Below are 25,241 nucleotides of genomic sequence, written 5' to 3'. Positions count from 1 at the left end.
TCTTGGTTTTATTGATTTTTTTTCTAATTTTTTAAAAATCTCTATTTTATGTATTCTCTATTTTATGTGTGTCTCTAATCTTTATTACCTCCTTCCTTCTGCTGAGTTTAGGTTTTGTCTGTTCTAATTTTCCAATTCTTCTAAGTGGTAGGTTAGGTTATTTGAGATTTTTCTGGTTTCTTAAAGAAGGCCTGTATCACTATGAACTTCCCTCTAAGAATGGCTTTTGCTGCCTCCCATAGGTTTTGTACGGTTGTGTTATTGTCATTTGCCTCAAAGTATATTTAATTTCTTCTTTGATTTCATTAATGACCTGTTGGTTTTTTAGTAGCATGTTGTTTAGTCTCCATGTAATTTTTTTTTTCTCATTTCCTTTTCTGTGGTTGGTATCTAGCTTCATGCTGTTGTGATCAGAAAAGATGCTTGAAATTTCTATCCTTTTGAATTGTTGGGGCTTCTGTTGTGCCCTAGTATGCAGTCAATGCTTAAAAAAATGTCCCATGTGCACTTGAAAAGAATATGAGTTCTGGGTTTGGGGGGGTGAAAATATCAAAATATAGCTGTTCTGTTGTATCATTTAGGGTATCTGTTTCCTTACTGATTTCCTGTCTAGAAGATCTGTCCATTGATGTGACTAGTGGTATTAAAGTCTCCTACTATTATTGTATTCCTATCAATTTCTCCCTTTATGTTTCCCTTATTGTTTTATATATTTGTATACTCCTATATTGGGTGTATATTTGTTGATGAGTGTAATATCTTCTCCTTGAATTAATCCTTTTATCATAGTGTCCTTCTTTATCTTTCTTCATAGCCTTTGTTTTAAAGTCTATTTTGTTTGATATGGGTATTGCAACACCTACTTTCTTGTCATTTTCATTTTCATGAATGTTACATTTGTTTTTAAATATAATTTATTTAATTGCAAGGTTCTATAATTTAATTTTTAATAATGGCTGTATTTAATAAGCAGTTCGCCAAATTCCTGAAAATTGAACTGGTCTCTCACCAGTCTGTAGGAACAAACACTGCATGCCTCTGACCCAAGTTTTCCTTTCAAGTGCTTTGAAATTTAAAATAAAATAAATATCACCCCCCCAGGGGACACAGTTAGTTGTGGGCCTTATTCAAGGCTATCCTCAACTAACACACATATTTTGAGAACTTTTGGATTGTACAGGTTAATGAATAGCCATTTGTGGATGGTCTGGGCTAAAACTCAAAGTCCTGGAGCCAGTGGGCTAAGGTGCAATTAAGGTATAAATTGACTGAGCATTGTTCATGCCACCTTCCTGAAGCACAGAACAAAGAAAATCCACCCTCCTATTGCAGAAAAAGAGAGTACTTCGAGTCTGAATTATTCAGCTCAGCTGTTGACCAAACTCAACTGGATAATTATACAAGTCTTACTTTGTCTAGTCCTATATTGGCCTAAGCCTTAGGTTTGGGACATAAAATGTTGGTACTGGGAAAGATACTAAACAATCAAGCCCACCTCATTATTTTACAGGTAAGGAAATTGAACAGACCCAGAACTAGAGTAAGGTGAAGGAGACACTTGCGGCGGGGGGGTGGAGGGGGGCAAAATTGAAGGGGGCAATATTCTCAGGATGGAGTAAGTACAGTCAGCCCTGAGCTACCTCCTTAAATTCTTTGCCCTCATTTGACTCATTCATGTTCTTGTCCTGAAACTGCTCCCAAAAGGCCAAATTCACCTGACTAGTTGGCATCAGAGCTGAAACTAACATGGATCCTCTAACCCCTGATCTGGCACTTTCCCCTACAGCAGGCTGCCTGCAGCTTTTCTGGCTCTTCTGAGGAAAAACCTTCAAAGCTAAGAAGTAAGTTTCCTACAAAGCTGGGCCAGTGCTTCTCAATCTAATCTTATATATCCTGAGGGAGTTTTAAACATTCTAACTCCTGGGTTCCCCTCTCTGAGATTTTAAATCAATTCCAGGATTGGCCCTGGAAACATTTTTGTTTCTTTGCTTTTAAAGCTCCTCTATGATTATTATATGCAGCCAAGTTTGAGAACCCTGCATAATAACAATATCAACAAAAATAATAACTGTGCTAGTAAACAATCGAGTTAATTGAGGAGCAGGTTGTATTTATGCTAGGGTGTTGAACAGTTGTGTTTGTGTCTTTTTCCATCATTATTGTTAATTCAGTATATTCTCTGTATCCATAAAGCACTATCTTGTTTAAAAAACAAAATCAAAACTAAAATCAGTGGGGAGCATCTCAGCCTGGCTTAAGACATTGGGCAGGATTTCTGAGAACTGACTGTTAAATTACTGCCATAATTAAAAATTAAATTATCTGGGGGGGAATAAATTAGGAATTTGGAATTAACATATACATACTACTATACATAAAATAAACAACACGGACTTACTGTATAGCAGAGCAAACTATATGCAATATCTTGTAATAACCTATGATGTAAAAGAACCTGAAAAAGTTTTTATATATACATATATGAATATATATGTATGTGTATATAACTGAATCGTTTTGTTGTTACCTGAAAGTAACACAACATTGTAAATCAAGTATACTTCAATTTTTAAAAACGAAAGTACATAAACTTATGCCTAAATAAATATTTTTAAAAAGATAATAACTACTCAAAATTTCCACTTCCCAATTATTTACTACACTTCACTATTTTCTATGCTTTTTTTTTTTTTTTTTTTTTTTTGGCCGCATCTACTGCACCATATGCAAGTACCAGGCCATGAATCAGGAATCAAATCCAAGCCACAGCTGTGACCTAAGTTTCAGCTTCAGCAATGCTGGATCCTTAACCCACTGTGCCACAGCAGGAACTCCCTTATGCTCTTGAGTTTATTTACATCTATTGTATATGGATGGCAGAAACCCTATAAAACGACGTGCTACTGCCCATCTCTCCCCAAGATCATATTCAGTGATATCAAGTTGGTAGCTTAAAATAGACCATGTGAAAGTATTTACATAACAGAAATGAGCAATTTCTACAAACAGGGAACCCCCATCCTCCCAAAGTCCCTCCCCCATCTCTTCTTATACATTTGCCATCTTGCCACTGGTTATATTTCCCACAAAAGCTTCCAATAAGCAATCTTTCTTCAGCGGCAGGGGTGGGGGGGAACAACCCAGAATTCTCCAGAAAGCAGAATCCTCTTCTCTCAGTTTCTAATGTTCACTTGTGTAAATTCCAGGTGGACAAAACCACCAGTGAATTAACTGGATTTTTCTTTCTCTCCCCCCAGTGGTTTGCTAGTGTGCCGACAGCTGGTGTTTAACGCCATCAATCAAATGGGTTTCGACACCACCGCTGATGGCTTGTCCCCCAACCACCACCCTGCAGCCTCTTCCACTGGGTTCTTCTGAGGAAAAGTTTAGATTTGTGAAAATCACTCATAATTATTTAACTGGGTCAGCAGCTGAGCTCGTTGCAAAACATGCGTCTGGATAGGAAACGTGGGTATAAACTGCCAGACTTTAAAGAATTTTTAAAAACAATGTATATGGTAAATGTGGAAGAGTAGGATTATTCCCTTTGAAAGCTGCAGTGCCAGCCAGATTCTTCTCCAGATCCCGTTCCTGCTCTGCTCTCAGATGACGCAATTCCTCTCTCCACTGGAGTGCATTATGTTCTCCTTAAAGACTCCAGCTAATGGAATGCTGAGAAAATCAATCCCTTCTTATTATGCAGGCCTGCTATTTGGTAAATGGAAAGCAAATTCTTTCTTCTTCTAAGTAGGCAGAAATAAGCCCTGGGGGACACCTTGATTTTATCCTCCACATGTCCTAAATGAGAGTCCAACACACTATATCTGTGCGTAAGATGTATTTAATTCAAAAAGACCAGGTCCGGAGTTCCTGTCTTGGTGCAGCAGAAACGAATCCGACTGTGAACCATGAGGTTGCGGGTTCGATCCCTGGCCTCTCTCAGTGGGTTAAGGATCCCACATTGCTGGGAACTGTAGTGTAGGTTGCAGATGTAGCTCCAATCTGGCGTTGTTGTGGCTGTAGTGTAGGCCGGCAACAACAGCTCCAAATAGACCCCTAGCCTGGGAACTTCCATGTGCCATGGGTGCAGCCCTAAAAAGACCAAAAAAAAAAAAAAAAAAAAGGCCCAGGTCCATATCCACTCACAACTCAATGGAGAGACAACTCTCTTGCTCTCTCCCACTCTACCCTCCCCTTTCTTCTCTGAAGAGGACACATATCATGTAGTGCTTTTCTAAGAGATATATTGCCATCTAACATCCACAACAATACCTACCACTTATTAGGCATTTACTAGGTGCCAGCTATCATTTTTTTCACAACTTCATAAGGTAGACTGTATTTTTATCCCTATTCTACTGTTGAGCAAACTAGGTGAGATCAGTGGACCAAGGTCACTGTGGAGCAGAGAGTGGTTTTAAACCCAGCTCTCTTTGACTCTACACCTAGGGCCACAAAACACTGTTCCATGCTGGAGGTCAAGTCTCAGGACAGAACCAAGTGAAAGCTGTGGCCCATTCCAGGCTTACCATAAAAATCGTTGCCAAGAGTAAGAATGTACTGCCTTGCAAGAAGGTAATAAGCCCCTGGCGTTGAAAGTATTCCAAGAGAAATGGGAAGAACACTTCCTAAGGTAGGCTTCCCAGGACAGCTGGCTTCTTGTTCAGGGAAGAATAACTGATCAAATCTGCTGCTTCCCAGAGCTAGTTGTTCACCAGGGAAACAGACAACATATTTTTGGTCAGAAAGCAGATTTGGGGAGTTCCCATTATGGCTCAGTGGTAGCGAACCTGACTAGTATCCATAAGGCCTAGCTCAGTAAGTTAAGGATCTGATGTTACCATGAGCTGTGGTGCAGGTGGCAGAGGAGGCTAGGATCCCAGGTTGCTGTGGCTGTGGCGTAGGCCAGCAGCTATAGCTCCAATACAGTCCCTAGCCTGGGAACCTCCATATGCCTGGAATGCAGCCCTAAGAAGCCAAAAATAAATAAATAAATAACATTTCAGAAAAGTCACTTTGAGCCTGAGCTAATGATGATTCTTTTCTTTTTTCATATTATTGTTGTTTTTAATAGCAGCATCAACATTAGAGCACTAAATGCACAGCAAAGTTGATATAGGTGCTGCATTTACAATGTTTTCCAAGTATTTCCAAATAGATTTGAAATACAGAAACAACTTTTAAAAATCTGGAATAAAAGTTCAGCTGTATAGAAATCACATACCCCCACCCCACCCCAATATATCATGTCATTTCTATTTATTGACATGATTATGATATGCATTTTTTAAAAAGCACAACAATTGGAGTTCCTGTTGTAGCTCAGCGGGTTAAGAGCCCAATACAGTGTCCAGGAGGATTTGGGGTTGATCTCTGGCCTCAATCAGTGGGTTAAGGATTGGTCATTGCCACAAGCTATGGCATAGGTCACAGGTGTGTCTGGGATCCAGTGTTGCTGTAGCTGTGGCATAGGCCAGCAGCTGCAGCTCCAATTCTACCCCTAGCCTGGGAACTTGTTAATGCTGCAGGTGCAGCCCTAAAAAGAAAACAAACAAACAAACAATATACTATAAACTATAATAGTTTGCACCTTGGTTTGAAATCTGTTATCTTTACCAGTATAGTCTGGGTCCAAGTCCTGAGACAGCTTCTCTCTCAACTCCACTGCCTGTACACCATCCTGTCTGCACCCCATCTCCCCAGGAGACATAGTGGCTTCTCATTCTCTCCCTGCTACCAGGTTCCTGCATCTCGCCATCCCTCCTCAATTCAGGGATGTTCATTACTCCTCCTCCAGGACCTACCTCCTCCAGGACCTACCTCCTTGTTAGTCTGTAATAGACCCATCTCTCATGATCTCATCCTCCTCAGAATTCCTCTGCCCTTAATGATCTGCCATTTGGCAATATCTAGGGAGAAGGTAATAGGTAAGAAAACAATGCAAATTTTAGAAAGGCAAACAGATGGGATTCAAATCCCAGCTGAGTCACTTTCCAGTATGTGATCTCAGACTCATCCACTCTGGGCCTAGTTTCTTCATATTAAAATTTTTTTTAAAAATGTTCAGTATACCTCATAAATCACTGTAAGCATCCTAAGTTAATGTTTACAGAATGACCATCATTTAAAAAAATCTATAGGGAGTTCCCGTCGTGCGCAGTAGTTAACGAACCCAACTAGTATCCATGAGGATGTGGGTTTGATCCCTGGCCTTGCTCAGTGGGTTAAGGATCCAGTGTTGCCATGAGCTGTGGTGTTGGTTGCAAACACGGCTCAGATCCCACGTTGCTATGGCTGTGGCATAGGCCAGTGGCTACAGCTCCGATTCAACCCCTAGCCTGGGAACTTCCATATGCCATGGGTGCAGCCCTAAAAAGACAAAAGACAAATGTGTGTGTGTGTGTGTGTGTGTGTGTGTGTATACACACAAATAACAAGTGCTGCAGAGGGTGTGGAGGAAAGGGAACCCTCCTAATTGTTGGTGGGAATGTAAATTGGTGCAGTCACTATAGAAAATAGCATGGAGGTTCCTCAAAAAACTGAAAATAGAGATACCATATGATCTGGCAATCCCACTCCTGGGTGTATATCTGGACATAACTATAATTTGAAAATATACATGTACCCAGTGTTCATACAGCACTATTCACAGTAGCCAAGACATGGAAACAACTTAAATGTCCACCAACCAATGAATGGAGAAAGAAGATGTGGCACGTATATACGATGGAATACGATTCAGCCATAAAAAGAATGAAGTAACGCCATCTGTAGCAGCATGAGTGGACCTAGAGATCATCATACTAAGTGAAGTTCAGAAACAGAAAGACAAATGCCAGATGATACCACTTAGCTGTGGATTCTAAAATGTAATACAAAGCAACTTATCTATGAAACAGAAACAGACTTATAGACATAGAGAACAAACTTGTGGTTGCCAAGGGAGTGGGGTAGGGAGAGAAAGACTGGGAATTTGGGATTGGCAAATGCAAAGTATTATATCTGTGATGGATAAACAATAAGGTCCTACTGTATAGCACAGGGAACTATATTCAATCTCCTGTGATAAACCATAATGGAAAAGAATGTGAAAAATAATGTATATGTAGGGATAACTGAATCACTGTACTATACAAAAGAAATGAACACAACATTGTAAATCAACTATATTTCAATAAAATAAATATTTTTTAAAAGTTAATATGGGATTTCCCACTGCGGTAATGTGGCTTAAGGATCTGACATTGCCGCAGCTGTGGCACAGGTCATAGCAAAAGCTCAGATTCGATCACTGGCCTGGTGAACCTCCATATGCTGTGGCTGGGGCCAAAAAAAAAAAAAAGAGCTAATATCTACAAAGCACCCAATATGCATTAGGTACTTAATAAATGCTGATTCCTTCCCTAACTACTTTCCCTCATCCATAATTCCACTGTCTGAATTGGCACTGTTTCCTTTCCCTACTGCCTTATTATACTAAAATGTTATTTATAAATATATATTAGTAATACATTTATTCCCAGCCCTATCAACCCAGGTTAGAACACAAGATAATGGGAACCCCTTTCTCATTATATGTCTACTTGGATGTGCATCAAAATCACCCCACAATTGTCCACATTAATTTGTAAAACTTATTTGGCTGTTTTAAAACATAATCTACAGTAGAAGAGGATAATACAATGGGCCTTTGTATGCCTGCTATCCAGTTCCAATAGTTGTCTATTTTTAGCCAGTTGTTTTATCTACTCCCTACTCTTAATTTTTTTCTGAAGTATTTTACAGCAAATTTCACACCTCATATTGCTCCGCTCAGAAATGATTCAGTAGCTATCCCTACTATGGGAAGACTTGTCTTAGTTTGCCAGGGCTGCCATAACAAAATGCTGTACACTCAGTGTCCTAAACAATAGAAATTCATTTTCTCACAGTTCTGGAGGCTGGAAGTCCAAAATCAAGGTGCCAGCAGGTTTGGTTTCTCTGGAGGCCTCTCTTCATGGCTTTTTGCTGTGTCTTCACATGGCTTTTCTTCTGTGCCATGTTTCTCTCCCTCTTCTTAAAAGGACTCCAGTCTTACTGGATCAGGGCTCCACCCTTACGCCTTATTTAACCTTAATTAGCTCTTTAAAGGCCCAGACTCCAAATACAAGTCACATTAGGAGTTAGGGCTTTGACATATGAATTTGGAGGAGAGATAATTTGGTCCACAAAAGGACTTCTTAAAAAACAGGATTATGTTTACATTATTACATTATTATGCCTAAAAATAATACCAACAATTGCTTAATACTATCTAATATCCTGTTCACGTTCAAACTTCTCTAGTTGCCCCCCAGTAGATTTTTTCTAACATTTGGTTTGTTTAAATTAAGATTCAAAAGGTGGAACAAATGCAAATTCTCAGGCCCCATCCCAGAGCAGTGATTAAACTCCTACTTTGCTGCCTCTGAAGGTCATGGAGATTTTTATTGTTATTTCATCCCCAATGGAAGTTTGACCATAAATTTTTTTTGTCTTATTTATTTATTTATTTATTTTTTTATGGCCGCACCAGCAGCACATGGAGGTTCCCAGGTGAGGGGTCAAATCAAAGCTGTAGCTGCTGGCCTATGCCACAGCCACAGCAATGCCAGATCCAAGCCACATCTGAGACCTATACCACAGCTCATGGCAACACTGGATCTTTAACCCAGAGAGCGAGGCCAGGGATAGAACTTGTGTCCACATGGATGCTAATCAGTTTTGTTAACTGCTGAGCCATGATGGGAACTCCCGACCATAAACATTTTAGCAAGAATATGCCAGCATCGATAGATTTCCATCAAGAAAGTAATTCCTAGAACAAATGTCATTAAGGGATGAAATTCATTCATCAGTTTTCCCTACAGTACAATTTGTTTCCAGTTTTTACCATTTTTATTGGTATTGATTCTTTTTCTGTTTAAAATCTCACAATGAAATTTGATTCACTCTCAGGTTTTCATCCAGATCAAATACAACCAATCCTGACATCAACCTTTGTGAGTTTGATTTTGTGGCCATTATTTATACCAAATCCAACTTTTTCCAATCTGATTAGGACATCTACATACGTCAAGGTTTGATTCTTCAGTTAATTTTCAGTCAGTAGCCACTTTTTCCCCCTGTATGTAGTGTTAGCTCTGGTCCATCTTATTTCATGTTGATTATTTCTACCAGTTATATTCATTTTTACTTTGAGAAAAGGCTGAGAACTTGGATTCATTTCTCTACTTATCCATGAAAAAAAGTGTTCTGTATCTAAGAGATAGCAAGGGAGATGGAGTGTGGGAGTCGCTGAGAGGGAAAGACGCACAGGCAGAGGGAGGCAGAGACAGCTTGGGAAGGAAGCCACAGCTGTCTCGGGATGGTGTTTGCTGAGTGTTCTGCGGGGTCTGAAGGTGCTGGAGGTCAGGATGGTTTTAATCGTAAACAATGTGGAGGCGGCAGTATGGTTGGCAAGCACAGGTTAAGCAAATAGTTGCAGGACTTCAAATCCTGGGAAGTTAAACACAGAGCTGTCATCCTGTCGCTCCCACCCTCTCCCCCTTTTATGGCTCTTTCTACTGTCTTCCTATCCTTTCCAATCAGGGGCTGAACTTGAGCCCTCTGCTCTTCTTGACCTTCAGATCGACTGCTGCCTCCCTCGAATCGCCATCCCTCCCTGTCCATGGCCCATAAGGTTCCATGGCAGAGGTGACCTTCCACTTGGTTTCATCAGTGCCTAGCACAGCGCCCTGCATGCAGCGGGTGTTCAAACACCCTCTGTTGGCTGGTTTATCTTAAAGCATCACCCTTACGATGTAAACTCCCATAAGCTAGGCCACTGTTAACAAATCCAAACACATCGAACACGACCTACACTTCCTGGGGGGTGGGGGGGAGTGGGTGGATGGATCCAGATTCGGCAATTCTGAACTGTTGGGAGGCCTCTCAATCTGTCTACAGAATTGAAGCTTGAAAAGTTTTATTTTTTGCCGACGTTCCCCAGCAAATGCCTGCTGCGCGCCCACACACTTAGCCAGCAAGAACAAAAGATGAGCTGCTGCAAGAACTATTCCCTCTGGGACCAATCATCGCAGGAGCAGCCTCCCTGGAGCTTTCTGTCCAGCCCAGCCTCCCAGGGCCTCTGGTCCAGGCTCCCAGCTGCCTCCAGCTGAAGCCCCAGAGGAGGGGGACTTCCGGAGAAGGTGCAGGGAACGGCTACAAATAGTTGCCCCTGGGGAGAGCGAGGGCTTGTGGGGACCTTGTGGGGTCTGGAGGAGGGTCACCCAGATGCAGCCAACTGAGAGACAAGCTGTTGGGAGGGGACTTCAGGGCTGAGTTTTCAAGAATATTTTAAATGGCTTGGAGTGGCTGTGCCCCAAAGTAAACTGTGTGATTACAGTGTTAAAGTGTTAACAAAAGAAAACAGAAGAGCAGGAGTTCCCATTGTGGCTCAGCAGGTTAAGAACACAACATAGACTCCGTGAGGATTCGGGTTCAATTCCCAGCCTCCTCAGTGGGTTCAGGATCCCGTGTTGGCACAAGCTGTGGCCTAGGTCATAGATGTGGCTCGGATCTGGTGTTGCTGTGGCTATGGCGTAGGCTGGCAGCTGCAGCTCCAATTTGACCTCTGACCCAGGAACTTCCATATGCCACAGGTATGGCCCTAAAAAGAAAGAAAGAAAACAGGAGAGCGAGAGTAGGATACTGGCCTTCAAGAGAATATAGGACAATAACAACAAGGTCCCACTGTAGAACGCAGGGATAAACCATAATGGAAAAGAATGTATATATATAACAGATATATACAGCAAAAGAAGAGAATAGGAGAGGGAGAAGGGCTGGACTCGATAGTTGGAATCACCTGAGGGGGCTTTAAAAAGTCAGAGGCCCCACCCCAACCCCCAGGGACTGATGTAATTGGTCTGTGGTAGGATCTGGGCATCCACTTTTTTAAAAGCTCCCCAGGGGCTTCTAATGTGCTGCCTTTTGAGACCAACTGGGCTAGATTGCAGACAGAAAAGGAAACCTGATCTCCCTGGGTCTTTCGTGGTCCAGTAGCGCAAAGGAGAAGGCCCTTGGACCTGACCTCCAGTGTTATATGGCAGGCTTCAGGGCTTGGGGCTGAGAGCTGGGCATGTGCATCTGGAGGGTCCAAATGCTGCTTCTGGGCTGACCACCAGCCACTGTGAGACCTTGGCCATCGAGGGTGGCAGCTAGAGAACACCCGGGCTCACCAGTTCACCTGGTGCAAGGCTCGCCACTTCCTGCCTTCAGTCCCCTTATAAAATCTCCAGCTCTAAAACATTCCAAATCTTGACTTTCATTAAAATAGCCCAGCCACTTCTAGCTCCACAGTTTTTTTTTTCCCCCATGAATTATTCAATCTTAGGAGTTGAATGTTGAAAATAACACGTTGGAGTTGTCCTCATTAGGAAGCTTTTAGCGGCAAATCGCCCAGCTTCCATATTTACAAAGCCTGATCTCTGCAGAGTTGGGGGCATGAACGCAGTCAATCATTTACAAAGCCTTTAGAGCGTGCCACGTGGAAATAAAGTAACAAACACCCACAGAATAAACAGAGGTGATGTAACAAAGGGAGTCACAGGGAACAGCTGTGGATGGCGCAGAAGCGTCCCCAGCCTTGGGCAAACCTCCCAGCCTCCACATTGGTCACATTCATGAATGTCTGTTTCACACTCACCCTGTAGAAGGGGGTTAAACAGATGATTCTCACCCTTGAGGACCCCCAGTCTGGGGGACTGCAGCAGACATTGATAGGGGACTGAATAAAAGTCAGCATGTGCTGCTGACTTTAACTCTGGCTTTCTCCTTGACTTTTCACCACCAAACAGGAAATTCAGAACAAGCAGAAGGTGGGACCAGGTGAGAGACGCCCCTTGGAGGGGCCCAGAGTCTCTGCCTGTGGGACACCATGACATCATCACAGATGTAGCCGCATTCCAGACAAAACGGAAATGAGCCATGGTGACTGCTTCTAGAGATGGGATTGTTATGGTGAGGAAATGAAAACCGAGTAATTTGTATAATTTGCAATAGTCAAAAATACATTGTAACACCAGAGGAAAGATATTTCTAGAGAACAGAATCGAGATCAGATCCATTTGCTTAATTTTCAAAATCATTCGCTGTCTCTCTCTCTTTTAACTGCTTCCTGCTTCCACCCAAGGCAGTGAGGAAGTTATATCTGGTGACAGCGCAAGAATCAGCAGACAATAATACCTGGGAGTTTTCACAGCATATGTCAAGGAGGTGAGGAATTTCAAATGTTAAGGCATTTATGATGTCATTTTACTGTGCTTTAGAGCTGCTATAACGCAAACCAGTAATTCCAACCTCTAGTGTATATGTGTGAATCTTGTGTCAAGTTTGCTGTAAGACTGATTGCTGGGCCCTCTGCCAGGGTTTCTCATTCAGTAGGTCTGGGCTGGGGCCAGAGAATTTGCATTTCTGACAAGCTCCCAGGTGATGCTGATGCTGCCGATTAGGGATGCACTTTGAGAACCACTGAAATTAACATCTTGTGTTATTGGAAATGCTGTTCACAGCAGCATATACAGTGCACTGGGGGACTCTGAGCTGTGCTCCTGCCCTTCTGTCTTCTCTCTCTTCTGGTCAGTTCACGTTCGGACTTAGTTCTCGAAAAAACTAAGCTACGTGGCCAACCCGCTGTAGAGAAATATGTCCCTTCTTGGCCACCATCATCTTAAATTATCATTAGCTCAGTGAGGTGCTGTTGTAAAAAAAAAAAATCTGAATCTTGGCTTATCCATGCAGATTATCCTTCCCTCCAGTTTCTTCAAAAGCAAGTAAGATATTTTTAAGAACTTGCCCCTGCCTAAGATTTTATGAAGCAATGGTTTTAAGAAGCACTGTCCATTTGTTTTGGAGGGAGAAAGAAAGTCTTTTTTTTTTTTTTTTTTTTTTTTGGCCTCACCCTCGGAATGTGCAGAAGTTCCCAGGGCCAGAAATGGAGCCCAAGCCACAGCAGTGATAACCGGCCAGATCCTTAACCCACCAAGGAACTCCGAAAATCACTTTTATAAGAGCATCCGCTTACCTGTGTCCTAAGTCTCATTTAATTCTCCTGTGGCCATTTGAGTTGATGCCTTTTAGAGCTGAAGACTCAGAAGTTCAGAGAGTTTAGGTCATTTGCCCACATCATGCAGCCAATGACTGATGGAGCGGGGTTGGAACTCTGAGCCATCCTCACTCTGTCCAGGCTAAGGCAGGCTTTCCTGCCACGGGGGCCAAGTGAGAGTGGTGCCAGGGGCAATGCTTCTTCCCACAGACTGCTCTTCCATTTCCGAACACCACTGCTGCTGGGTGTTTGCACCCAAGGGGGAGGCTTGGCAACAGGCTCCCTTGTTTATAGATCTGGAATCCCACACACATGAAAAGTGAATGCAGAGCCAAGGGGCGGGTTGGAGGGCCAGACCCAAGCTTGGATGGCACAACTGTCAACACAGCAAAAATACTACAGGCAAAGGCAAAAACATTCCAAAGATACAATCAGCCATTTTCTTCTAGCTAGCACCAGAGCTCTTGACCCTCTGTTTGAATAGGCTTTTATTTCCCTAAAAAAATATATATAAAAAAATTTTTAATTAAAAGAAAACTTGCTTTATTTGTGGTTCTCCTAATGACAAGGTCACAATGTTCACGGGGATGATAGGAGAAAAGCTTTCAGTGACATGGGCAGGTCTTGCCAGTCTTAACATCTAGTAATTCAAAATCACAGGCCCAAGTGACACTCGGGGAGGAAAACAGATCTCTTGCCCAAATCTGATCATTTGTGAGAAGGAAGTGAGAGCCATCAGCTGCCACTTATTACCAGGGGTCCCTTAGGGACCCTCTGGTTTTTCATAAGCAGGTTTAAATGATTTGCCGTCAGGAAGTCCAGCTCAGTCAGCCTCAGAGGTGGCTGGAAACTGAACCACGGGACTTCTTGGTGAACTGAAGCCAGAATCATGAGCAGCAGATGCTGAAGAGGGATTTAAGTGATGGCCTACTCTTTGAAGGAACCCACACAAAAGCCAATGCATGAACTATGAGGTTTAGCGGGCAGAAGAGTATAATGGACTAGCCCAGAGCTTCTCAAGCTTTAATGTGCTAATAAATCACCCTGAGATCTCTGTTAAATGCAGATTCATTTTTCCCCCTTTGGCGGCACCCACAACATGTAGAAGTTCCCAGGCCAGGGATTAAACCCAAGCCAGAGCATTTACCCAAGCTGCCTCAGTGACAGTGCTGAGTCCTTAACCCACCAGGCCATCAGGGAACTCTGCAGATTCCATTTCCTTAGGTCTGAAGTGGGGCTGAGATTTTGCATTTCTAACAAGCTTCCAGGTGACACCAATGTTGTCCATCCACAGACTACACTCCAAATAGCAGGACTTTGCCGAACTTTCCATACAGACTCTTGAGTAGTCAGTCTTAAAGGAATCAATTTCCAGATCCTCAGAGCCCATTTTACTCTTTCTAAAATCTGTCTAAGAAATCGTGAGAGCATGGATTTGGAGAACAGACTTGTGGTTGCCAAGGAGGGAGGGGGAAGGAGTGGGATAGAATGGGAATCTTGGGTAAATAGATGCAAACTATTGCCTTTGGAGTGGATAAGCAATGGGATTCTGCTGTATAGCACTGGGAACTATATCTAGTCACTTGTGATGGAGCTTGATGGAGGATAATGTGAGAAAAAGAATGTATATATGTACGTGTGACTGGGTCACTTTGCTGTACAGTAGAAAATTGACAGAACACTGTAAACCAACTGTAATGGAAAAAATAAAAATCATTTTAAAAAATAAAATAAAACAAATTAAGAAAAATACTGGGCAAATATATTTACAAAAAGGAAGAAAGAAAGAAAGAAAGAAAGAAAGAAAGAAAGAAAAAGAAATCGTGAGAGCAAACCTGCACGATCCCTTTTATAAGAGATTTCTTCCCACTTTTCTTTCCTCCTCCTTTCCATGTCAAACCTTGTAATGGTGCTTTGATTTAGAGTGCAAAACACACCTGGTTCCCAAGCAAAGTAACAATTGGAAATACTGGTGTTATTGCTGAGAAAGTGACTCACTGTAATAACTGGTTACAAATAGTTTCACAAATCAAATGATGTTTATTCATTGCTCTAAACAAAGTTGAAGATGTGAATTATCCACTGATAGTTATTTTTAAATAATTTTGAGGAAAAAAATCCCTGTGATTTTTTTAGCATTTTTTTTAGCACTCAAAAAGAATTCAAAGAATTAAATGACATTTTTTTGGCCACACTCAATGTATGCAGAAGTTCTGGGACCAGGGATCAAACCCTCACCACAGCAGTTACAATGCCAAATCCTTAATCCACTGAGCCAACAGGGAACTCCTTAAATGACATTTCTATAACAAAACTTCCAATCCCACTACTTAAATATGAACAAAATTTCTCAGCATTTACATTGATTAAAAAAAGAAAAAATAGGGTGAGTATTGATTTTGTGAAAAGAAAATCAAAATGGAGTTGGTATCACTAAGAGAGCTCTCTAATACAGAGCTGGAGGCCATTGGAGGAAGTGAGGCTTACACACAACTCAGCCTGGAGAGAATCTTAACTGTGCCCACTTATTTTCTTAATGCAGGTATCCAGAATACTGCCCAATGTTCCAGAAACTCAAGTTACTTATCGGGCCCCTACCCTAAAATAAGTGATGACAGCCCATCCCTTAAGGATAAATATTTCCTCTCCTGCATCAGAGTCTGTCATAATTCCTCCCAGACAACTGACAACCTTGTGGCTTTTGCCTTTATAAGCCCCCAACTCTCTTCTCTGCAACAGTCTTTCAGTTTTACCACAGTCTGTGTCTCCTGAACTGCAAATTTTAAGACCACAAACTATTCTTTGCAGATTATTGTTAGACACGGCTGAATCCTGTTCCGTATTAGCAGTAAGTAATAGACAACATGGATATATTACCTAATTGTTCTTTTAAAAGTAGAGCAAAGAAAATTAAAGAAAAATTGATCTATCTCAAGGGATCCATTTCCAATAAAAATTGTGTTCAATAATCATTACTACCAAAATGTATATTTGTGTTTTCATCAATTGCATACCATTAACCATTGTATGACTAGATCCAGAAGAAATGTTTTTAACACTTAGAGACCTGGACTAATGGACTCTAAGTTTACATGCATTATTTTTTGTTGTAGACTAATATGACATGAAGTATGTTTCATAATAGTAAAGTTCTGTCAGGTAAAGGAATGAAAATATGAATCAAGAAAGAGTGATGCAAATTTAAGAAGAGCTTATTTTATCTACTACTTCTAAAAGAATGATGTTAAATAACCATGGTACATAGATTCCATTGGAAGCATTTTTTTTAGTTATACAAAAGTTTTCTTTATTTATATGGCCACACCTACAGCATATATGGAAGTTCCTGGGCCAGGGATTGAATCCAAGTTGCAGCTGCCACCTATGCCACAGTTGCAGCAACACCAGATCCTTTAATCCCCTGTGCTAGGCTGGAGATCAAACCCATGCCTCTGCAGCAAACCAAGCTGCTGCAGTCGGATTCTTAGCCCACTGGACCATAGCAGAAACTCCTAAAAGTCTTGTTTTAAATGTCAATATTTTAAGAAACTTTATTCTTGAGTATTTTAAATAGATGATTACATCAAATTACTATAGAACCTAGATTCCACTGGAAACATTTTTTAAATTATTTTCAAATGTTTCAAAGGTTTTAAAATGTCAATATTTATAATAAACAGGAAATTACATTCTTTTTTTTTTTTTTTTTTTTTTTTTTTTTTTGCCTGTGCAGCACGTGGAAGTTCCTGGGCCAGGGATCAAACCCGTGACATGGCAGTGACCTGAGTCACTACGGTGACAATGCCATATTCTTAACCAGCTGAGCCACATAAGAACTCGTCTTTACAACTTCTTAAACTTATGAAAAAGTTTAGATGTAAACATAAAAATTATGAGCTATGCATAGTTTTTCAATTTTTTTTTTGGAGTTCACACAAAAAAGTGAAAAATTTGAAGACCAAATGTCATGGCAGAATACTTCCCTCAGACTTTAGGAGGATATCTTTGGTATGTTGGTAACCAAGCAGTTTTTATTCAGTTTACTTTTTAAAAAAATCAAAATTTTTATAGTTGATTTACAATGTTATGTTTCAGGTATATAGCAAAGTGATTCAGTTATACACACACATACACACACATATTGTTTTCATATTCTTTTCCCTTATAGATTATTAAAAAATATTGAGTATAGTTCCCTGTACTATATAGTTTATCTATTTTATATACAGTAATGTGTATATGTTAATCCCAAACTCCTAATTTATCTCTACATAGCCTCCTTTTCCCTTTGGTAACCATAAGTTTGTTTTCTATGTCTGTAGGTCTATTTCTCTTTTGTATATTAGTTCATTTGTATCTCTTTTTTTTTAGATTCTACATATAAGCAATATCATATGTCTTTGTCTGGCTTAACTTCACTTAGTGAGATGGTTTCTAGGTTCACCCATGTTGCTGCAAATGGCATTGTTTCATTTTTTAATGGCTGAGTAATATTCCACTCTATATACACCACATCTTCTTTACCCATTCATTAGTTGATGGACATTTAGTTTTCTTCCATAGTTTGATTTTTATTTTTTTTTATTTTATTTTATTTTTTTTGTCTTTTGTCTTTTTTTTTGTTGTTGTTGCTGTTGTTGCTATTTCTTGGGCCGCTCCCGCGGCATATGGAGGTTCCCAGGCTAGGGGTTGAATTGGAGCTGCAGCCACTGGCCTACGCCAGAGCCACAGCAATGCGAGATCCGAGCCGCGTCTGCAACCTACACCACAGCTCACGGCAATGCCAGATCGTTAACCCACTGAGCAAGGGCAGGGACCGAACCCGCAACCTCATGGTTCCTAGTCGGATTCGTTAACCACTGCGCCACGACGGGAACTCCATTATTTATTTTATTTTATTTTATTTTTTTTGCATAGTTTGATTTTTAGATAATTGATTCCACTCAAATTATGGGTTATTCATTTATTTATTTGTTTGGTTTTTGTTTTCTTTTTTGGCAGGAGGAGATAAGAGGGATGGGCAGTTGATAGAGAAGATAACAGAGAATGTTGGACTGGTGTCTCCAAGAGATATTACTTCCTTGGGTTATCAAATATATAGTTAACAATTCCATTCATTGCCTCATCTCTTATCTCCATTTCTACCTTATTTCATACTTCCAAAAATGTATAAGGTAATAATAATAATAATATGAATCCTCATGGATCTACTACTCTGCTCAAGAAAAAGAACATTCCCAGTTCTGTTGAAGTCTGTCCCCACCTTCACACCATTCTTGTGAACTTCCTTCTCCAGAGTAAGCACAACTCTGTAGAGTTGAGTATATGATTCCATCACTTTAAAAAAATAATTTTCCATACTTCTAGCAACATACAGTTTAGTTTTGCCTGGTTTTGTACTTACATAAATGTTACTATACTGTATACATTCTTTTGCAACCTGATTTTTTCACTTGATGTTTTGTTAGAAAAAACCATTCTGGGAGTTCCTGTTGTTCAGCAGTAACGAACCTGACTAGCTAGTAACCATGAGGATGCAGGTTTGACCCATGGCCTCACTCAAAGGATTAAGTATCTGGCATTGCCATGAGCTGTGGTGTAGGTTGCAGACACATCTCGGATCTGTCATTGCTGTGACTGTGGCATAGGCTGGCAGCTGCAGCTCCAATTCAACCCCTAGCCTGGGAATTTCCATATGCCATGGGCACAGCCATAAAAAGCGGAAAAAAAAAAAAAGAAGAAGAAGAAAGATAAAAAAGGAAAAATACATTAATGCATTCATATTGGTACACATAGCTAAAGTTCATTCACTGGAGTAAGATATCTTATAAGTCTGGCAGAAATGATATATTCTTCTTTTGGTAGCCATTTAAATTGTCTCTTACTGTTTTGCTACTACTAAGTAGATGCTGCTGTGAACATTTTTTTACATGCTTTGGTTGCACACGTGTAAGAACTGACCTAGGGGTAAGTGTGTTGTATATGCGTGTGTCTGTGTGTATGTGTGTGTGTGTGTGTACATCCCTGGGAATTGCTAGGTAACAACATTGTATGTGTATGTTCAACTTTACTAGATAATGCCAATTATTTTCAAAGTGGTTGAAATAATTTAGATTCTAACAAACAGTATAAACAAAGATACCCTACTCCAGAAGAAAAAGAGGAGGTCACATCAAGAGGTAGGAGGGGTGATTTCGTGATATAAACAACCCCATACCTCCCAGGTGGGAAGCTCCACAGACTGAAAACTAACTGGTTCACAGAGACTCACCTACAGGAGTGAGAGTTCTGAGACCCACATCAAACCCTCACGTGCAGGGATCTGGCACTGGGAGAAAGAGCCCCTGGAGCATCTGGCATTGAAGGCCAGTGGGGCTTGTGCACAGGACTCCACGGGACTGGGGAAATGGAAACCCCATTCTTAAAAGGTGCACACAGACTTTCACGTGCACTGGATCCCAGGGCAGAGTGAGGTCTCCGTAGGAATCTGGGTCAAACCTGACTGCAGTTCTTGGAGGACATCCTGGGAAAACAGGAGTGAATGTGGCTTGTAGTGAGGGAGGGACATTGAAGGCAAAGCTCTCAGGAATATTCAGCAGCTGCCTTTCTCTGGAGGTGGCCATTTTGGGAAAATCTGGCCCCACCCATCAGTCAGTGCTGAGAAACCCCAGGGCAAACACCAACCCAGGTGGGATCACAGCCCCACCCCTCAGTAAACAGGCTACCTAAAGACCCCTCAGGCACACAGCTGCCTCTAATCCCATCCAGAGACTAAGCCCCACCCACCAGAGGGATAGGAATCAGCTCCACCTACCAGTGGGCAGGCATCAGTCCCTCCCATCAGGAAGCCTACAGCAAGCCCCTGTACCAACTTCTGCCACAAAGGGGGCAGGCACCAGAAGTAAGAGAGGCTACAATCCTATTATCAGTAAAAAGGTCACCACACCAAAAACCTATAAAAATGAAAACACAGAGAACTATAACTCAGATGAGGGAGAAAGGAAAAACCCCAGAAAATCAGCTAAGCAATGAGGAGATTCTCAGCCTCCAGGAAAAAGACTTTAGACTGTCGATGCTGAAGATGATGCAAGACATTGGAAATAAACTGGAGGCAAAGATGGATAACTTACAGGAAACACTGACCAAAGAGATACAAGATATAAAACTTAAACAAGAAGAGATGCAAAATACAATAACTGAAATAAAAAATTCACTAGAAGCAGCTAACAGCAGAATACAGGAGGCAGAAGAATGAATAAGCGAGGTGGAGGACAGATTAGTGGAAATTATGGACTAATGAAAAGAATATTGAAAAGACTGAAAACAAATGAAGAGAGTCTCAGAGAACTCTGGGGCAACGTTAAACGCACCAACATCCGTATTATAGGGGTGCCAGAAGGAGAAGAGAGAGAGAAGGGGACAGAAAAAATATTCCAAGAGATAATAGCTGAAAACTTCCCTAACATGGGAAAGGAACCACTCACTCAACTTCAGGAAGCACAATGAGTACCATACAAAATAAACCCAAGGAGGAACACTCCAAGGCACATATTAATCAAAATAACCAAAATTAAAGACAAAGAGAAAATCTTGAAAGCAGCTACGGAAAAGAAACAAATAACATACAAGGGAACCCCAATAAGGTTATTGGCAAATTTTTCAGCAGAAACTCTGCAGGCCAGGAGGGAGTGGCATGACATACTTAATGTGATGAAAGGGAAAAACCTCCAACCAAGATTACCTTACCCAGCAAGGGTCTCATTCAGATTTGAAGGAGAAATCAAAACCTTCACAGATAAGCAAAAGTTGAGAGAATTCAGCAACACTAAACCAGCCTTAGAACAAATACTAAAGGAACTTCGGTAGGCAGAAAAGAAAAGACAGCAACAGGAAAAAAAAAACTCCACAAATGACAAGGCTCACCAGTAAAGGTATATATACACTAAAGATATGAAATCATCCATGCACAATTATGCCACCAAAATCAGAAATCATGAGAAGAGGTGGGTACAAATGCAGGACACTGGAGATGCACTTGCAATGAAGAGACCAACAACTTAAAACAATCTCATATACATATAGACTCATATCAAAACTTCAGAATAACTGCAAACCAAAAATCTACAATTTATACACAAAGAATCTCTGAAGAAGAAATATATCTCATAGTAAATAAGTGCATAATCCACCATGAAGGGGGTCATTTGACATCATTCTTGGAATACTGAAGTCTTCTTAGATCTGATTCTGATTTCCTCTCCATCAAAGAATTTATGATAATTATAATTAAATAATGCAACTGTACAATTAAATAGTATAGTTCTATAATTGTATTATTAATAACCATTTCTCTCCATGGTACAATGTAAGGTCTATAATGTCTTGTTTATCACATCACCTAGAACGGTGTAATGCATTTATTGAAGAATCAATAAGATGTAACAAATTGTGAGGACATATGTAGATAGTTACACTGTTTTTTAACCAATTTATGCATTTTATATTTTACTTATTTTCAGAGGGTGTATTATTCTTGTCATTTTTACCAGTTAAGTTGTTCTTTTTATTATGCTATATAAAATATTTAATGGTATATAAGGCTTTCTTCTTTATAAATTTTAGTTGCATAACATACACAATTTTAATATAATGCTAATTTTTAAAGAAAAATTGAAATGTAATAGATAGTACTAAATAGTAAAGATGAAAGCCATACAAAATGGGGAGTTCCCGTCGTGGCGCAGTGGTTAACGAATCCGACTAGGAACCATGAGGTTGCGGGTCCGGTCCCTGCCCTTGCTCAGTGGGTTAACGATCCGGCGTTGCCGTGAGCTGTGGTGTAGGTTGCAGACGCGGCTCGGATCCCGCGTTGCTGTGGCTCTGGCGTGGGCCGGTGGCTACAGCTCCGTTTGGACCCCTAGCCTGGGAACCTCCATATGCCGCGGGAGCGGCCCAAGAAATAGCAACAACAACAACAACAACAAAAGACAAAAAGACAAAAAAAAGAAAATATGTGTGTATATCATGAGCGCAGTGCCAGGCACAAAATATTTGTTCAACAGTTACTATAACTGGAAGATAGGCTCTCATGGTAGTCAATGACATGTATTTAGAAGCCAGGCTAAAACTGAACTTGACTCTGGTTTCTTCAGTTTATTTGTTATGTGACCTTGGATGAGTTACCTCACTTCTCTGCACTTCAATATCTTCATAGCTTTGCTATAAGAATTCAATGCATTTCAAATGCTGACCACAGTACTTGTCACATGGTAAACAGCTAATAATAATTTTCATTGTGTTGGCTCTTGAAATATCACAAGTTTAACTCTCTTTGGGTCAGCTGACTGCTGCATTATCTGATGTTAGCACCTCTGCATTTCAGGGGGTCACACAATCCCAGAGCCTAGGGATACTTCTCCATTTAGTTGGCAATGGGGCTTACTTTGTCTTCTTTCAGAATGTCTCTTGATAATATGGAGTATTTTTTTCTCCTGGAATTCTTAACTTGTGGTAACTCTACCAAATAAAGCAAAATTAAAAAAAAAAAAGGATTTACAGTTACAGTGACAAAAATTTTAACTGCAAAAAAAGGAAACATCGATGAATTTAATAACGTGATTTTTTTTTTTTTAGTGAAAAAGAAAAACACTGAAGCAAGAGAAACATGACTTCTGATATTTGCTTCTTCATCTATAAAATGAAAACTTGGATAGATTACAAGGATTATTAGAATGTATGCAAGTCACCTTGGACAGTGTCTTGTGCATAGTAGGTCCTCAATCCATGGCAAATGAACGCGTTTGCTGATTCAAAGAGATCCAGACTCTAAGTTGGATAGCAAAACAACCACTATAAAAAGAATGTCTCTTTCTCCTGCATCATGTATTCTGGAGCATGAATTGCAAATTGGTGGTTTCATTTGGATCACCCACGGTATTGAAATATTTTTAATCTGTTGCCAATATTTTAAAACTGGCAGATACGGGAGTTAGTGTTATGGCTCAGCAGGTTAAGAATCTAATGTCGTCTCTCTGAGGATTCAGGTTCAATCCTTGGCCTCACTCAGTGGCTTAAGGATCCATTGTTGCCCCAAGCTGAGTCATAGATCGCAGATGTGGCTTGGATCATGTGTTGCTGTGGCTGTGGTGTAGGCCTGCAGCTGTGGCTCCAATTCCACCCCTAGCCCGGGAACTTCCATATGCTGCAGGTGTGGCCCTAAAAAGAAAAAAAAAGAAAAGAAAATAGATAAATATAATCGACCTCCTTTCCCTTACATAAAGCCCACTCAGATGGCATCATCTGTAATTTTCAGTTTACGTTTCCTTAAAGTAGAGCAACAATACAAAGATGGCTGAGAGGCAATTTGAGAGCAGAGTCCTTCTAATTTTCACAATTTTCATCACAAAGTTGTCTTATTTACATATCACTTAAGAGCAAATTGATTTTACTAACAACAATTCTTTCAAATTTTTTCCACCACACACAAATTGATTTTCATAAAAATAAGAACCCCTTTATTTTGGTCTTTTTAAGGCTGCACCCACGGCTTATGGAAGTTCCCAGGCTAGGAATCAAATCCCAGCCACATGTGTGACCTACATCAGAGCTTGCAGCAATGCGAACTTTAACCCACTGAGAGAGCCTAGTTATCGAACCCACATCCTTATTGATGCTAGTTGGATTCTTAACCCACTGAACCACAATGGGAATTCCAAGAACCCACTATTTTTTGTACTCATCATTTCAAGGGTTAACATAATATTTTATGCAACTGCATGATTAAAAAATAGCGCAACTGGCATAAACAGGTTTGGGAACAAACCCAACTAACTCTATAGCCTACGACATAATCGACATAATCGGTAGGCGTACAAGAGACTGGACTGCCAGCAAGAAGTGTTTAGTGAGATCACTATGTCTAAATCAGCTAACCTGGTAGCCTATTAAGTAGGGGTCAGTTAAAAAAACCTCCTATAAACATTTTTTTCATATCATGTCTTGTGTAACTGTTGGCTTTTAAGCTCTCAAATATAGTTGCAGTCCTCTCTTGCCTATCCCAGATGGCAATGAGCACCCAATGAATAAGTCAGAGAGATGTGGTATATATATATGATGGAATATCATTCAGCCATACGGAAGAATGAAATAATGTCAGTGTGGACGGACCTAGAGATGATCATACTAAGTGAAGTGAGTCAGACAGAGAAAGACAAATATCATGTGATATCACTTATATGTGGAATGTAAAATATGATGCAAAGGAACTTAATTACAAAACAGATTCACAGACATATAAAGCCAACTTATGGTTATCAAAAGGGAAAGGGGAGAGAGATAAAATCAGAAGTTTGGAATTAACATATACACACCATTATGTATAAAAGAGATAAACAACAAAGACCTACTGCATAGCACAGGGAACTTGTAATAACCTATAATGGAAAAGAATCTGAAAAAGAATATACAGACACACACACGTGGTTTTTTTCCTCTAGCTTATCACAAACTCATGTTATAGCTCCAAGCTTGGAATTTACCTCGCTACAGCCATTATGTGCTGCTTCCAGGATCTGCTTCCAGGATCAAATAAAACTGCATCTGTGAAAACACTCCATAAGCTCAAAAACCCTAATCTGCAGGCTAAGCTATTAATATTTTTTCTTTCTTTTTTTTTTTTTTTCTTTCAGGGCCGCACCTGCGGCATATGGAGGTTCCCAGGCTAGGGGTCAAATCGGAGCTACAGATGCCGGCCCGTACCATAGCCACAGCCACAGCCACACAGGATCCAAGCCACATCTGCAACCTACATCACAGCTCATGGCAATGCCAGATCCTTAACCCACTGAGCGAGGCCAGGGACCAAACCCTCAACCTCATCATTCCTAGTTGGATTTGTTTCCACTGCGCCATGATGGGAAGTCCCTAAGTTGTTAGTTCTGTGTGTATTCATCTCACCACCCTACTAGACTGTGGGTTTCATGATGATAGAGATAAAATCACAACATAGCACATGCAAGGCCAGCACGATATGGAGCCAGCATGATAGGGCAAGGACCATTGTGGGGACTGATTCTGTGGGGACATATGTGAGTCTTCCTTGTTGTTTTTATTTGCCAGATAGAAGCACATACGGGAC

The 25,241-nt window shown here is 40.6% G+C and overlaps 1 long non-coding RNA gene across 2 annotated transcripts; it reads left to right on the top strand.

Annotated features, from left to right (window-relative positions):
• Positions 1–1,270: 1,270 nt before the first annotated feature.
• On the top strand, positions 1,271–22,828 carry LOC102164438 (uncharacterized). Of its 2 annotated transcripts, none has more exons than XR_001300060.3 (3): positions 1,271–1,510; positions 1,787–1,841; positions 22,739–22,828. It is a non-coding gene; the product is annotated as an uncharacterized LOC102164438 (long non-coding RNA). The 2 variants fall into 2 exon arrangements; XR_014825080.1 differs by lacking the exon at positions 22,739–22,828 and adding an exon at positions 3,258–7,197.
• Positions 22,829–25,241: the final 2,413 nt, after the last annotated feature.

This window comes from Sus scrofa, chromosome 13 (genome assembly GCF_054392235.1).
Source record: "Sus scrofa isolate SSC_HxYL_T2T_F1_AM1 chromosome 13, Sscrofa_HxYL_maternal_Yorkshire_Landrace_v2.0, whole genome shotgun sequence".
NCBI classification, from domain to species: Eukaryota; Metazoa; Chordata; class Mammalia; order Artiodactyla; family Suidae; genus Sus; species Sus scrofa.
This window is presented reverse-complemented; position numbering and strand designations above follow the sequence as displayed.